Source organism: Odocoileus virginianus, chromosome 22, assembly GCF_023699985.2.
Source record: "Odocoileus virginianus isolate 20LAN1187 ecotype Illinois chromosome 22, Ovbor_1.2, whole genome shotgun sequence".
Lineage (NCBI taxonomy): Eukaryota > Metazoa > Chordata > Mammalia > Artiodactyla > Cervidae > Odocoileus > Odocoileus virginianus.
Genome location: NC_069695.1, coordinates 27,761,198 through 27,776,734, shown reverse-complemented (window position 1 = coordinate 27,776,734; position 15,537 = coordinate 27,761,198).

Below are 15,537 nucleotides of genomic sequence, written 5' to 3'. Positions count from 1 at the left end.
ACCCACATCTCCTGCACTGCAGGCAGATTCTTTACCATTTGAGACACCAGAGAAGATTACATAAGATGCTTAGAGTACTTAAATTCATGGAGATAGAAAGTAGTATGGTGTTTGCCAGGGGAGGGAAGAATGCAGAATTATTTTTTAATGGGAACAGAGTTTCAGTTAATAAAGATTAAAAAGTTCTGGAGATGATAGTGAAGTTTGCACAACAACATGTGTGTGCTACCTGTGTGCTAAGTCACTTCAGTCATGTCTGACTCTGAGACCCTAGGGACTGTAGCCTGCCAAGCTCCTCTCTCCATGGGATTCTCCGGGCAAGAATACTGGAGTGGGTTGCCATGCCCTCCTCCAGGGGTTCTTCCTAACCCAGGAATCAAACCTGTCTCTTGTGTTGCCAGGGAGGTTCTTTACCACTATTACCACTTGGGAAGCATTAAGACACTTAATGTTACAGAGCGAATTCCCTGGAGGTCCAGTGGTTAGACCTCTGTACTACCATTGTTGGGGGCCCGGTTCAATCCCTGGTGCCAAAAATAAATAAATAAATGGGTTGGGTTTTTTTTTAATGCCACAGAATTGAACACTTAACATAATGAAAATGGTAAATTTTATCTTTTACCACAATAAAAATAAAGCTTGGTAGTTATTGAACATCTTTATCCAAAGTTAAAGTAATAAGTTCCTTTGACCATGAATATTTCTGTAAACAAAGACAGTCATCAGTGACAATGATGTGTTGCCAGTAGCAATGATGTATTTGTATCTGTTCATCTCCATGTTTTCATATAATGAGGGTAAGAAGAGGTGAAATGACCAAACAGGATGGACAGTGAAGTCTCTGACCACAAAGGGAAAACGAAGGACTTCCGCAGTGGTCCAGTGGTTAAGCCTTCACCTTCCAATGCAGGGGACACAGGTTTGATGCCTCCTCAGAGAAATAATGCTTCCCTGGTGGCTCAGAGGTTAAAGCATCTGCCCGCAATGCGGGGGACCTGGGTTCGATCCCTGGGTCAGGAAGATCCCCTGGAGAAGGAAATGGCAACCCACTCCAGTATTCTTGCCTGGAGAATCCCATGGATGGAGGAGCCTGGCAGGCTACAGTCCACGGGATCGCAAAGAGTCGGACACGACTGAGCAACTTCACTTCACTTCACAGAGAACTAATATCCCACGTGCTATGGTTCCGTGTGGCCAAAAAATTGAGAAGAAAACAGAATTCTTTCCTCCAGCAAACTTCAAGCATTCTCATGCACATGAAGCCTGAATCTCTGACCTTTGGCTTCTTTGCACCACATACTACTATTCAACCACCATTTCCATCAAGCAGCACTGAATGAGCACCTACAGTATACAAGCCACCAGTTTAATCACAATGAAAATTACAAACCAACATGAAATACAGTCCCTACTTCTAAGACATAAGAGAGCACTTGAGACAATGAGAGACAATTTATGAAATGATAAATACCAATAAATAGCATATAGTAAGCCCGAATTAGTTAAGCAACTCTGAGAAATAAGAAAATAAAATTTTATAAAATAGGGGGCCAGGACTTCCCTGGCAGTCCAGTGGGTTAAGGCTTCACCTTCCATTGCAGGGGGTCCAGATTTGATCCCTGGTTGGAGAGCTAAGATTCCACATGGCTGGCAGGCAAAAAAACACAGCACATAAAACAGAAGCAATATTGTAACAAATTCAGTCAAGACTTTAAAAATGGTCCACATCAAAAAAAGTCTTTAAAAAAAAATAAAAATAAAATGGGGGGGGAGCTAAATATCTTCTGCAAGGTCATATAGAAAGATTATGTGCACTGTATATATTTTTGCACAAATAATATCTATTATTTATTAAATCTGTCCTATGCCAGGGGCTGTGCTGAACTGTTTCTATAGATTATCTCATTTATTCCACATTAGAACCTGCCCAAGTAGTTGTTATCACTATTCAACACTACAGACAAGGAAAAAAAGGTTCGGTGAAGTTAAATGAGGCACACAGCAGAAACGAGAAAGCTGGATTCTTCTCCAAAGTCTGTCCCACTCCACGGCCTGTGCCCTTAATTCTTATTCCCTACTGAACTTGTAGGATCATGCTCTAAATGTGATTTCCTTTTTCACATCCTTTAAATGTGACTTTGAGTTGCCATTTGGCTACACAAAATACAAAATATTTGGCAGTTGTAATTGTGGGGCGTGTAAGTTATATGAGTCGTCTTGAGCAAACAATGTTTAGATTTGGATACCCAGAGTCACATAAAGAGAAAAAAGAAAAGAGAATCCCCAGGTTGTGATTTTGTATCAGAGAATGACAATTAGCATTCCAGGAATCACCCCTGCTAATTAATCATGGATGTCACTGATTGCTTTAGGACACATGGATAAGAAACCGCTTTTAATATCCAATTCTATATTAAGGGTAGTGCTTTTCATGATTCTAGGAGAAAAGATAGGTATTAACATCTTTATAATGACATCCATTTATAATGCTTATAGAGCTAGCCTACCATTTGGAAGTCAGAATGCTGGCTTTAAAAATGTCTGGAGACTGTCCTTTTGCTTTCAAAAGATTCGGTCCAAGGTTTCTGAATTCCTACCTCTCACCACCAAGAAAAGTGAGCATTCTTTCACAGCAGCTTTTCACTCCTAATGCGATACCATCAGTCGTGATGACTAGAATATGTGATTCTGGTCATTTTTGTAACAGCAAGCATCCACTTGTGCTGATTCATCCACAGATTTTCCGGCCAGATGCCCCATTGGCAAAGCCCTGAAGCCTTCCCCTCATTAGTTCTCCGCTCCAGCCATCCGAGGTAATTCCTTCCTCTCCTCTCTCCGGAGCTGCCGGTTGCAAACAGCATCTATCCAAGGAATAAACAAACCTTTGGGAATGGCTAAACCAGGCTGCTCTCTGAGATCCATGTGGCAAGTATCTGCTAAGGTCAGAGCTTGACCTTGAGGGGGGCTGCCTTCCCCTGTGCACCATTCAGAGCAGGAACCACAAGGTCACCAGTGAAAGGAAGAAAATAAAGGAAACATTTGCTACTGTGGAGAAAAAGCTTCTACGTGCTTCACAATCTTCTTTCTGTTCAAATTTGGTTTAAGTACTTGGTTCCGCTTAGTTTTTGTTTTGTTTTAAAGATTCATGTATTTTTATTTTTGGCTGTGCTGGGTCTTTGTTGCTGTTCGGACTTTTCTCTAGCCGCTGCGAGTGGGAGCCGTTCTTTATTGTGGTGCACGGGCTTCTCATTGAGGTGGTTTTCTCTTTTTGCAGAGCACAAGTTCTAAGTTGTGCAGGCTTCAGTAGTTGGAGCACATGGGCTCAGTTGTTGCAGCTTTCAGACTCTAGAGCACTGGCTCAGTAGTTGTGACGCAGGGCCTTCGTTGTTCCACAGCCTGTAGGATCTTCCCAGACCTGGGATCAAACCGGTGCCCCTTGCATTGTAAGGCGGATTCTTAACCACTGGTCCATCAGGGAAGCCCCCGTTTTCTATTGTAATAGAACTCTGAAACAAGATTTTAAGTGAGCTAAACTTTGAGTCTCACCACTAAGAGCACAGAGAGAGAAAACGCAGTGTGTGTATGCATGTCACCACGTACGAATTTTTTTTTAACCAGCAAAATCGTGTTTCAGCCCCAAAGGTTTCAACGGTTGCCAGTCACTGGGGGTGATAGTGAAGTGAGGACTATTGAAAATATGCTACCATTCCCACATGGCTTTCTTACAACTTTGCCATGAAAGATCAATCAGTCAGAGCCTGGAGAAGAGAAAGGAGACCAGACTTCATTGAGTACTTACTGGGTGCACAGGTGATTCACTTAAGGTAGCGTATTACATCCTCCAAAACATCTTTCCAGTTAGTATTGTTATCTCCATTTTCTGGTTGTGCAAAAAGGATTCCAGAAAGGTTAACTTACCCAGCAATCCCTGGAAAGTAAATTGGTTTAGAAGGAATTTAAACCAGGTGCTTCCTCCTTCACCCAGCAGGGGGAAGCTAACTAAACAGGAAGAAGGAGAAAGCCAAAAAAGACATCCAGTCCTTGGCTAACAACTGAGCAAGCATGATTTTGTTTAATATGCCTTTGACAATCATGATAGTCAAAGAAAGAAAGCACTTCCAAGGGCTCTGGATATGAAGTCTGACATGATTACAATCTCCCAGAACATAAAATGGCTTTCCCGGTGGGGCTCAGTCAATAAAGAATCTGCCTGTAATGCAGGAGACCTGGGTTCAGTCCCTGGGTCTGGAAGCTCCCCTGAGGGAGGAAATGACAACCCACTCCAGCATTCTTGCCTGCAGAATCCCACAGAAAGAGGAGCCTGAAGGGCTATAGACCATGGGGTTGATAGAGTCAGACACGACATAGTGATTAAATCACCACTACCAGGGCATAAAAAATCCTCCTACGATTCAGTACCTGATGAAAGAACAAGGTTAATTACAGGGCTATTGATTTTTTTTTAAGTTTTAAATATACAGGATCCATATGTAACTTTGGATTTATCAAATATTTATTTGATACCTGATGTTCTATTGTTGATTATTTAATAAACAGGTTGTTTCTTAAAGAAACTATAAAAGCAAGAGAGAAACATGATAATCTGTTAATAACCCCCGTGAGTTAGTCAAGCCATAAATTCACAGCTAAGTCAGACTTCCCATGACCTCCAATGTCAACACATACTAATAATAGGAAAAATCTGCAGGCAATAATCAACCTTCTCTAGGACACTGGACTTAAAGATAGAAAATTATAGAATGATGGCTTGTGATATATCAAAGATGGCTACTTTAAAAAAAATTAACATTCTTCCCATCAAGAGTTGAGCTTTTGCACACTCTTGGACTAAATTCCCTTGAATCTAAGTGGACTTGACTGCTTGATCAATAGAATATGGTAGAAGTGACTCTTCCCATTTCTCACCCAGACCTTAAAAGCCCAGCAGTTTCTTGCAACCTAGTCACCATGTTGTGAGGAAGCCCAAGCAGTCTCCTGAGGAGATTCAGGTAGAACAGAGACGAGGGCCTCAGCCACAACTCCAGCTGAGCTCCCAAAGGACAGCCAGTGTCAAGGATGTGTCAGTTGTCTCAGAAGTGATGCTTCAACCCCATCAAGCCACCTCAGCGGATGCTGTGCTCAGCATATGTATGCACTAAGTCACTTCAGTCATGTCTGACTGTTTGCAACCCCACGGACTATAGCCTGTGAGGCTCCTCTGTCCATGGGATTATCCCAGCAAGAATACTACAGTGAGTTGCCATTTCCTACTCTAAAGAATCTTCCTGACCCAGGAATAAAACCCAAGTCTCTTATGTCTTCTGCATTGATTGGCAGGAGGGTCTTTACCACTAGTGCCACCTTCAGCAGAGAGAAGCTATTCCCACTGTAGTCCTGCCGACAAATGGCAGATTTGTGAGCAAAGTAAATGACTGTGGTTGTTTGAAGCCACTAAATTTTAGTGTGAAGCCACTAAATTTTAGTGTGAACTGTAATTCAACAATAGATAACAAAAACACATTTCATGGCATTCTTAGCATTTAATAACATTTGAAATTACATGGATATTTGTTTGTATCTTGTTTATCGTCTGTCTCTCCCTCTAAAGAGTCAGCTGTTTCATTCATCTCTCGATACACAGCACCAAGCCGGGTGCCTTGCCCTGGAAAGCTGCACATTAAAGTCATTGTTAACTGAATATTTGAATGAATGAAGCCTCTCTTCTGGGTGCTTTCTGGGGTGTCAATGATCTTTGCAGAGTGGGTTACCCAGGATGGGGTCAGTTCACTAGATGATATCAGAGCAGGATTTCTTGCAAATACTTTCCCCATCTATCAGTGCAGCCTGACAGCAAATGAGCTATTTCAGCAACCACATTCTAAGCCTCATTCATGTCATGCTTTCAACTCAAGTGCCTGAGCCTTTTTTCTATATACTACTCCTAGATACAGTTTCCCTTTTCTGTAATTATGCTTGTCCACACCTGGCAGGTGCCTTTAACTGGTCCCTCCCCACCCTTGCCTAAGGTCATTGCAACAGTTGAAAGCAACCATCAGTGCAGGAACTGCCCCGGGCTCTGCCTGAAACCTGCCTCCTGCTCTCTCTTTAAGGATTCTCTGTCACAGATCTGTATCTGGCTGCCTTTGTAGTCTGATGCTCCCTCCCCACCCCACCCTCAACCTCTTTGGATATTACTCTAGAGTGGCTTGGCCAGCCTTTTAAAAACATATATATATATTTAATTAATTTGGCTACACCAGGTCTTAGTTGTAGCATGCAGGATCCTTTAGTCACAGCATGCAAACTCTTAGCTGCAGCATGTAGGATCTAGTTCCTGATCAGGGATGGAACACAGGCCACTCTGCATTGGGAATGCAGAGTCTTAGGCACTGGACCACCAGGCAAGTCCCTTGGCCAGTTTTTCATTCAGCATCTCCCTGGGACAAGGCCACCCTGCCTTCTACACTCTCATCCCCATCACCTGAATGCCACACCCAAGTTCAGGCTTTAAAACACATCTCCCTCACCTTTTAGAAGAACCACCGATAGTACAGGTGTGTGTGTGTGTGTGTGTGTGTGTGTGTGTGTGTATGTGTGTGTGTTGAACCCAAGCGTGAGACTCTACATTTACCCTATTGAAATCTGTCTTGCTAGAGTCCACCCACTGATCCAATATTTTCAAATTTTTATTCTGTCATTGAATGTATTTGCTAAATTCATCCTGCTTCCCATAACCAACTAAAACGATCAGTGTGCCTTGAATGATCTCATCAGATCACCGGTAACTGATGCTGAACAGGGCAGATAAAAACCAGAGCTGGATGAAGATGACTAATCAGCGATCCAGGAACTGGTGGTTCCATCAATACTGCCTAAACACTGGATCATCCAATCCACATGACCCCTCAGATTTTCAAAGAATTTGCAGAGTGTCTTACTGAGATGGAGTTGTTTGTTTGCCCACGTAGTTCTTGTACCCCACGTGCAGGCAGCACAATTAGAACCAGAAATTTTCACTCCTGTGAGAACTGGGGCCGCCGTTAACTTTACTCCCTTCTACCCACTAGGAAAGAATGTGGCCAGACATCCAAGTTTCAAAATAGGATGTCCTGAGCTCAGGCTAGTGATAAAGAACCCACCCGCTAATGCAGGAGATTCAAGAGATGCAAATTCAATCCCTGGGTTGGGAAGATTCCCTGGAGAAGGAAAGGGCAATCCACTCCAGCATTCTTGCCTGGGAAAGCCCATGGATAGAGGGCCTGGTGGACCACAGACCATGGGGTTGCTAAGAGTCAGACGAGACTGAGCACGTACGCAGGCAGACGTGCACGCATGAGCTGTCCTCACTGAGAGCGTCTCTGGTGACACCTGGAAGCGATCATGGTCTGCGCGATGCTGACCAGTGCTCTCCCACCTCTCAGAGAGCCACAGAGCATCCAGATGGATCCCCCTGCTTGCTCTGGTTGGATTTCTTGAGCAGGACAGATTGATCACACACCCATATGGCTGTAGTTCAAAGCAGTGAGTGAAGCAGCAAGGTGCCCAAGGGACAGAATGTCTTTCTGCCAGAGCAAGAGCACAGGCAGTTATAAACTTCAAAGTCTGAACCCCAAGATGCTACTATAGTGGAGCAGAAATAGGGAAACCATTCAGGTAAGTCAGTAGTATCTTTTGAAAATATCTTGCACTATTAGCATCTTTTGAAAACATCTTGCACTATAAGGAAGGAAAGAGAAAGGGAAAGATTAGTTCCTCTAGAGAAGAGGGTGGGAAGGCCACCTTTAATCTGACCTTCCTTGTCCTCAGTCTCTAAAAATTGCTACTGCTGCTAAGTCACTTCAGTCGTGTCCAACTCTGTGCGACCCCATCCCTGGGATTCTCCAGGCAAGAACACTGGAGTGGGTTGCCATTTCCTTCTCCAATGCGTAAAAGTGAAGTTGCTCAGTCATGTCCGACTCTTCGCGACGCTATGGACTGCAGCCTACCAGGCTCCTCCGTCCATGGGATTTTCCAGGCAAGAGTACTGGAGTGGGGTGCCATTGCCTTCTCCGAGTCTCTAAAAGAGATGCACCTAAAAGCTGAGAAATGGGCTGGGGGTGGGGGGGACACTAGTAATTATATTATGACTTATTGGTTTTATATTGACATTTTTATTGATTCTCCCCCATTGACTAAATAATACTAGTGATTGATACATGTCTTCCCTAACAAAGATATTAGCAGCCAAAGAAAAAGACTAGAACAGTTTTCTACTGTTTGAGGAATTAAAGACTTAACATATTGCAGATGCATCGTCTTCTTAGGTGACCAGCTCTGATGACCATTTAGGGTGAGTAGTATGAAAAATGTGAGCAAAGACAGTCAGAAAATGATCAGGACCCAGAATTTGTAGCTCAAATATATTTTACCCCACTTTCTATATAGCACATCCAATTTGGCTCTTAATTAAACCTGAAAAATGTAGAACCATTCTCCAAATTTTTCTCCTAGGAAAAAATAATTTCAATGCTTTATGGGGGGAAAAAATCAATTTATCTTTATTAACTAAAAAGAAATAAATCCATGGCGGATTCATATCAATGTATGGCAAAAACAACTACAATATTGTAAAGTAATTAGCCTCCAACTAATATAAATAAATGAAAAAATGATAAAAAGAAAGAAAGAAGCATGAATCTTTCAGTGACACAAACATAGAATTATAGATGCCAAATATCAAAAAGCATGAATCCAAACCACCTTCTGAAAATATCAAGAACAAACATACCTTTGTTCATTCATTCAGTAAGTATTTAATGGGCATTTGCTATATGCAAAGGGCCTTTCTAATGACTCAGTGGTAAAGAATCCACCTGAAATGGAGGAGCTGCAGGAGACACTGGTTTGATCCCAGGGGACCCCAGAAGATTCCCTGGAGGAAAAAATGGCAACCCACTCCCACATTCTTGCCTGTAAAATCCCATAGACAGAGGAGCTTGACAGGCTAGAGTCCATGAGCTCACAAAGAGTCTGACTCAACTGAGCAACTAAGCATGCACACACAATATTCAAAATTCATTACTAAATATTTTGAGGGGGATCCCAAGTCATATAAGAAATCATTCTTTTCCAGAATTGTAAAATATTTTTTAGAGGTAAAATAAAATCAAACATCTATAGCAATAGAAGAATTGTATTTCAGTTCCGTTTAGTCGCTCAGTCGTGTCCAACTCTTTGCAACCCCACGGATTGTAGCACACCAGGCTTCCTTGTCCATCACCAGTTCCCGGATCTTCCTCAAACTTATGTCCCTCGAGTAGGTGATGCCATCCAACCATCTCATCCTCTGTCGTCCCCTTCTTTTCCCGCCTTCAATCTTTCCCAGTATCAGGGTCTTTTCCAATGAGTCAGTTCTTCACATCAAGTGGCCAAAGTATTGGAGTATTCAGCTTCAACATCAGTCCTTCCAAAGAATATCCAGGACTGATTTCCTTTAGGATTGACTGGTTAGACCTCCTTGCAGTCCAAGGGATTCTCAAGAGTCTTCTCCAACACCACAGTTCAAAAGCATCAAACCTTCAGCACTCAGCTTTCTTAATAGTCCAACTCTCACATCCATACATGACTACTGGAAAAAACAAAGGTTTGACTAGATGAACCTTTGTCGACAAAGTAATGTCTCTGCTTTTTAATATACTGTCTAGGTTGGTCATAGCTTTTCTTCCAAGGAGCAAGTGTCTTTTAATTTCATGGCTACAGTCACCATCCTCAGTGATTTTGGAGCCGAAAAAAATAGTCTCTCATTGTTTCCCCATCTATTTCCCATGAATTGATGGGACTGGATGCCATGACCTTAGTTTTCTGAATGTTGAGTTTTAAGCCAGCTTTTTCACTCTCCTCTTTCACTTTCATCAAGAGGCTCTTTAGTTCCTCTTCACCTTCTGCCATAAGGGTGGTGTCATCTGCATATCTGAGGTTATTGATATTTCTCCCAGCAATCTTGATTCCAGCTTGCACTTCATCCAGCCTGGCATTTCACATATAAGTTAAATAAGCAGGGTGACAATATATAGTCTTGATATACTCTTTTCCCAATTTGGAACCAGTCTGTTGTTCCACATCCAGTTCTAACTGTTGCTTCTTGACCTGTATACAGATTTCTCGGGGGACAGGTAAGGTGGTCTGTTATTCCCATCTCTTAAAGAATTAATGTATTTCAGACCATGTTAAATAATGCTTGTAAAGTAGACCATCTGTTCACATTTCGACAATTTACCATTCAATACAAGGGTGAGTGGTGAAGAAACATGCAGAGAAAACAGTTTTCCATGACTTATTTTTAGTGTCTCTAAATGAAACCTAATCTATTATTGGTAACATTCCCATGAAGGGTCATATATAATTATTTTTCTCCTTCCATTTCTCTCCTTTCTGTTCTCCCAGTCTCTCTCCTTCCTTGTCTCCTGACAATCTTTAAAACAAAGTATCATTCTCCCCAGAGAGCAATAATGGGTCTACCGGGAGGCTGCCATCCAGAGCAATACAGAGAAGTCAATGTGTCCTTTAAGTGCAAAGGTATAGGTCCAGGAATCAGTATCGGGTTTTTTTATTTTCATCTTTCTTTTTGGGAAATCAGTATTTTTAAGTTTCCTGAGTAATGATTCTCTTGTGAGGCCAGGGTTGAGAGCAACTCCCATACTAGGTCTGACTCTCTGTGTTTGATCTCTGTATTTGGAGAAGTAGAAAGAGGAAAAAGCTACGAATGTCAGAAAGACACCAACAATATCGATGTACCCTTAATACAGTGGGTTCAGTGAGAATTATGGATGTCAAACTTGGCACACATTAGTATCACTTCCCGGAGTATCTTCAGTACTGATGTCGCACCCCACCCCAAGCCCATTAGGTGGGAACCTTAGGAAAGGGGATTCGGGTTTATGGCTCCCAAACAGACATATTCCTCTTCCTCTGAGACCAACTTGCCCTTGGTACTTTTTAATGATCTCCAGGTGATTGCAAAGTGCAGCAAGGCTGAGAACTACTATATGAGGACCATTTCACTTTGCAATCTAACCAAGCATGACATTTTAAATTTTTTATTTATTTATGGCTTAGCTGCATGGGCTTTCCTCTAGTTGTGGAGAGCAGGGGCAACTCTAGCTGCAATGCATGGGCTTCTTACTTCAGTGGTGTCTCTTCTTGCAGAGCATGGGTTCTAGGCCAAGCAGACCTCAGTCGCTGCGGCACGCGGGCTCAGTAGTTTGGGGCCCTGGGATGAAATGCACAGACTTTTTGTGCAGTAGTTGTGGCACGCGGGCTTAGCTGTTCTGCAGCATGTGAGATCTTCCTGGATCAGGGTTCGAACCTGGGTCTCCTGCACCAGCAGGAGGATTCTTTAACACTGGGGAAGCCAGAGCAAGACGTTTTGAATCAAGTCTATCTACTTGAACATAAACACTAAAAACTGGCAAGCCTTCAGCTCCGTGCACCTCAACAAGCTTCTGCAGGACTCAGAACCAGTATGCCAGGAGATGGGGATGAAAAAGTGATTACAACCTCTACCTGCCAGAACCTTATAGTCTAACAGGAGACAGACGTAAATACATTGTGGTAAATGTTCTGATAGGCAATTGACAGGGACTTAGAGAATATACTCAGTTTAAGGTGGTGGTAGTAAGAGAGAGGGCAAAAGAGAATGGCAGTAAAAGAACAACTTTTAAATTTTTTAATACACTTTTGGAAAGGTTACTTTCCATTTACAGTTATTACAAAATATTGTAGGAGGGCATGGCAACCCACTCCCGTATTCCTGCCTGGAGAATCCCCATGGACAGAGGAGCCTGGTGGGCTATAGTCCTTGGGGTCGCAAAGAGTCAGACACAACTGAGCACACAGTCACATGTGTGACTGAGCACATACACAAAATAAGGGCTATATTCCCCACGTTGGACAACACATACTTGAGCCTGACCTACACCCAATAGCTTGTAACTACCACTCCCCCCTAGCATGTTGCCCCCAAACTGGTAACCACTAGTTTGTTCTCTATATCTGTCAGTCTGCATTTTGTGTTTAATTCTCTACCTTATTGTATTTTTTAGATTCTATATATAAGTGATACCATACAGTATTTTTATTTCTCTGTTTGACTTCTTTCACTTAGCATAACCCCTTCGAAGTCATCCATGTCACTGCAAATGGCAAAATTCCATTCTTTTTTTATGGCTGAGTAGTATTCCATTGTGTGTATATACCTCATCTTCTTTATCCATTCATCTGTTCAATAGACACTTAGGTTGCTTCCATATCTTGGCAATCATAAATAACGCTGCTATGAACATTGGGATGCATGTACCTTTTCAAATACACGTGTTTTGGGTTTATATACACACACACACACACACACACACACACACACATATATATATGTATATATACACCTATGAATAGATTTAGCTTCTTCAAGACTTTGAGACTTCTGTTTTTCAAGCTGGCCCTGCATAGAGGGTGTCCTAGGTAGAGGGAACAGTTTGAAGGAGACAGGAGGTGTGGAAGTTCATGATACATAAACTTTCAGAATGTGGTTTAAAGCTTCAGAGAACAAAAATGGGACCAGAGTGGGTGGCAAAGTCCTAGTTAGACAGCAAATGGCAGACTGTACCCAAGGGCCATGAGTTTGAGCAAACTCCAGGAGATAGTGAAGGACAGGGAAGCCTGGCATGCTGCAGTCCATGAGGTCATAAAGAGGTGGACATGACTGAGAGACTAAACCACAACCCATGGGCTGGACTTTATCCACAGGAAAAGGGTATACAGAATATGCAGGGGAGTGCCAGGGTCTTGATTTTAAAGCGGTGACTCTAGTACCTGTTGGAGTTTGAGGATCATGAAAGTTAGCAAGAGAGAAGTTACAAGGGTTGAATTAAGCCCATGGCAGCAGGAAGACAGAGGAGAAAGGTACCTTGAGATCTTGGGATTTGCAGCTGACTCATTGTGCCCTGACTTTCTGGACTAAGCAACAAAGGAAATCAGTGGAGCTATATTAAGTGAAGAAGGACATCTCTGAGGGGCACTGGTCCCAGGAAAAGATGAAGCCTGTGTATCTTCTTGGAAGAACTTAATGATTATCCCAGATATATCATGTTACTGATGTTCAGCAACTCCCCAGAGTGAGGGATGCAGCAGTTACCTTGGCGAGCTTGGCTGAGTGCTTCTTCGTCCCCTTGACTCTGAAACCAAACGGTAGAGCCATGATGAGTAGCTACCAGAATTCTTGATTGTGTTTTAGAATGACTATCCTTTTTTCAATAAGACTTCAGATGAACCAAAAAAATAAAAATGAGTCCTTCAATGCTGCTGGAATGTTGCTTTTCATCCTGCCCCTAACTTCAGAATTCCAGAACCCAGGGCTCTTATGATTATCATCCAAAGAGAGGTCTTGGATTCACTATGACACTCCCGCCCAGGAGACAAACAGGAGATGTATGAGGCTCTGGATCACAGCTGGGTCCACATTACTTCTCTAGCATAATTTGGTGGCTTTGGCATAGGAGAAGGAGAATGGTGAGGCTGAGGGTCATACATCTACAACTTTAGCTCCTTCTCCAAAGACCAGTTCTCTGAACACCAGCTACCTGAGCTAGATCGGACCACCCCAGGCCAGTCAGGAACCCTTATTTCATCTGGAGAGTACCACACCACCCTGTCCTCCAGGAAAATGAGACTGGTGATTTAAAATGCTAGAAAGTGAATTAACAGCTCCCCAGATTGCATGCAACATTTCACATTCACATGTGGTCACATGGTGTGTGTATGGTGGTTCTGTTTTTGTTTGTTCGTTTTTTTGTTCTGACAAATGTGCAAAACACTGTCAAGGCAGAGAGAATTGCAATCATGCCTTGTTACACTGACATTATTCACACTTGCTAATGATTAACTCCTTTTGACACTGTAACATTGTAGACTGCAGAGTTGAACAAACAGCTTCAGGGGCCCCAGAAATGAGTTACACTGCATTGGGCCAACTGCCTTGGAAGAGCTCCAGTGCTATTTCCCTAGTTTAGACTTGTCCTAAGGGGCATTTCCATTTGGGGACCCAAAGTTCTGGAATTCCTTCTTCTTCCTGGTTCAACAAAACTCTCATTTATTGACCTTCAGGGCACAGTGTAAGACATCTGTTAAGTCTGGCATTTCCTTGACCTACACAGGGAATTCTACTGGATAAAAAAAAAAAAAGTTTCACTTTTTAAAATTTCAGGTTTTTTATTTACCACATACAGGCATTCAGACTCTGATCTAAAGGAGGTACCTTTTAATAAACCCAGGAAACAAGAACATGTTGCTTTTTTGTGTCAAAGCTGCTCCCTTTGAAGCATCACCTCAATGCAGTGCTCTCTTTCAATGGAACAAAACTTTGGATAAATAACCAAATTTATTGTACTTGGAGAAGAGATGGAAATTTATTGAACAACAAATTTTTGTGCTTTGCATGGAGGAAATCAGTCCTGAAAGAATGTGAGAAAATTCTTGTATTCAAGCCAAACAGTTGTTTTCTGAGCCCTGCCTAAAAGCTCATGCTCACCTTGGATGAAAAAGATAATGAAACCTGAACAGGGAAAAGGAATAGCTATGCTCACAAAGCTGCCACTCTGGTGTGCTTGGGTCTGAAACTGACATCAGTTTCAAAGATGGAGGAAAGATAGGCTAAAGGTGATGGGTTCTCTACTTAAAATGAGGCATCCCCTGGGTAACACTTAATATTGTCTCCTCTCTGATTCCCTATCACCTTTGGCCAGCATGGGAGATGTCCACTGGATTTAAGCTGAAAGAGTCTAGAGGTTAGATTTCCACAGTCCTTCCTTGAGCTAAAGAAAGAGGTAGGGAGAAAAACAGATACAGTATATTAACACATATATGTGGAATCTGAAAAAAGTGGTATAGACGATCTTATTTACACAGCAGAAATAGGAGACATAGGTGTAGAGAACGAATGTATGGATACCAAGGGAAAAAGGAGGGGATTGAATTGGGAGGTTGGGATTGACATATATACACTATTGATACTACATATAAAAGAGCTAGCTAATGAAAACCTGCTGAATAGCACCAGGAACTCTACTCAGCGCCCTGTGGTGACCTCAGTGGGAAGGAAATCCAAACAAGAGGGGATACATGTATACATACAGCTGATACACTTTGCTGTACATACAAACTAATACAACACTGTAAAGCAACTATACGCCAATAAAAAATTTTTCTTTAAAAGAAAGAGGTGGTAAATCCATGGCTAATTCATTTCAATGTATAACAAAAACTACTGTAATGATGTAAAGTAATTAGCCTCCAACTAATAAAAATTAAAAAAAAAAAAAAAAGAAAGAAAGAGGTGGGAAACTTGCAGGGTTGGTGGACTCCCAATTCCACAGTTCTATCAGGAACAAGTTTCACTAACTTAAAAAAAAAAAAAAAAAAAAGCCAAGCTTCTATCCCAAAATGAGAAATTTCTTTTTTAGTATATCCAGATCAAAAGGGGAAATAATTCCAATTTGTTTATAGAAA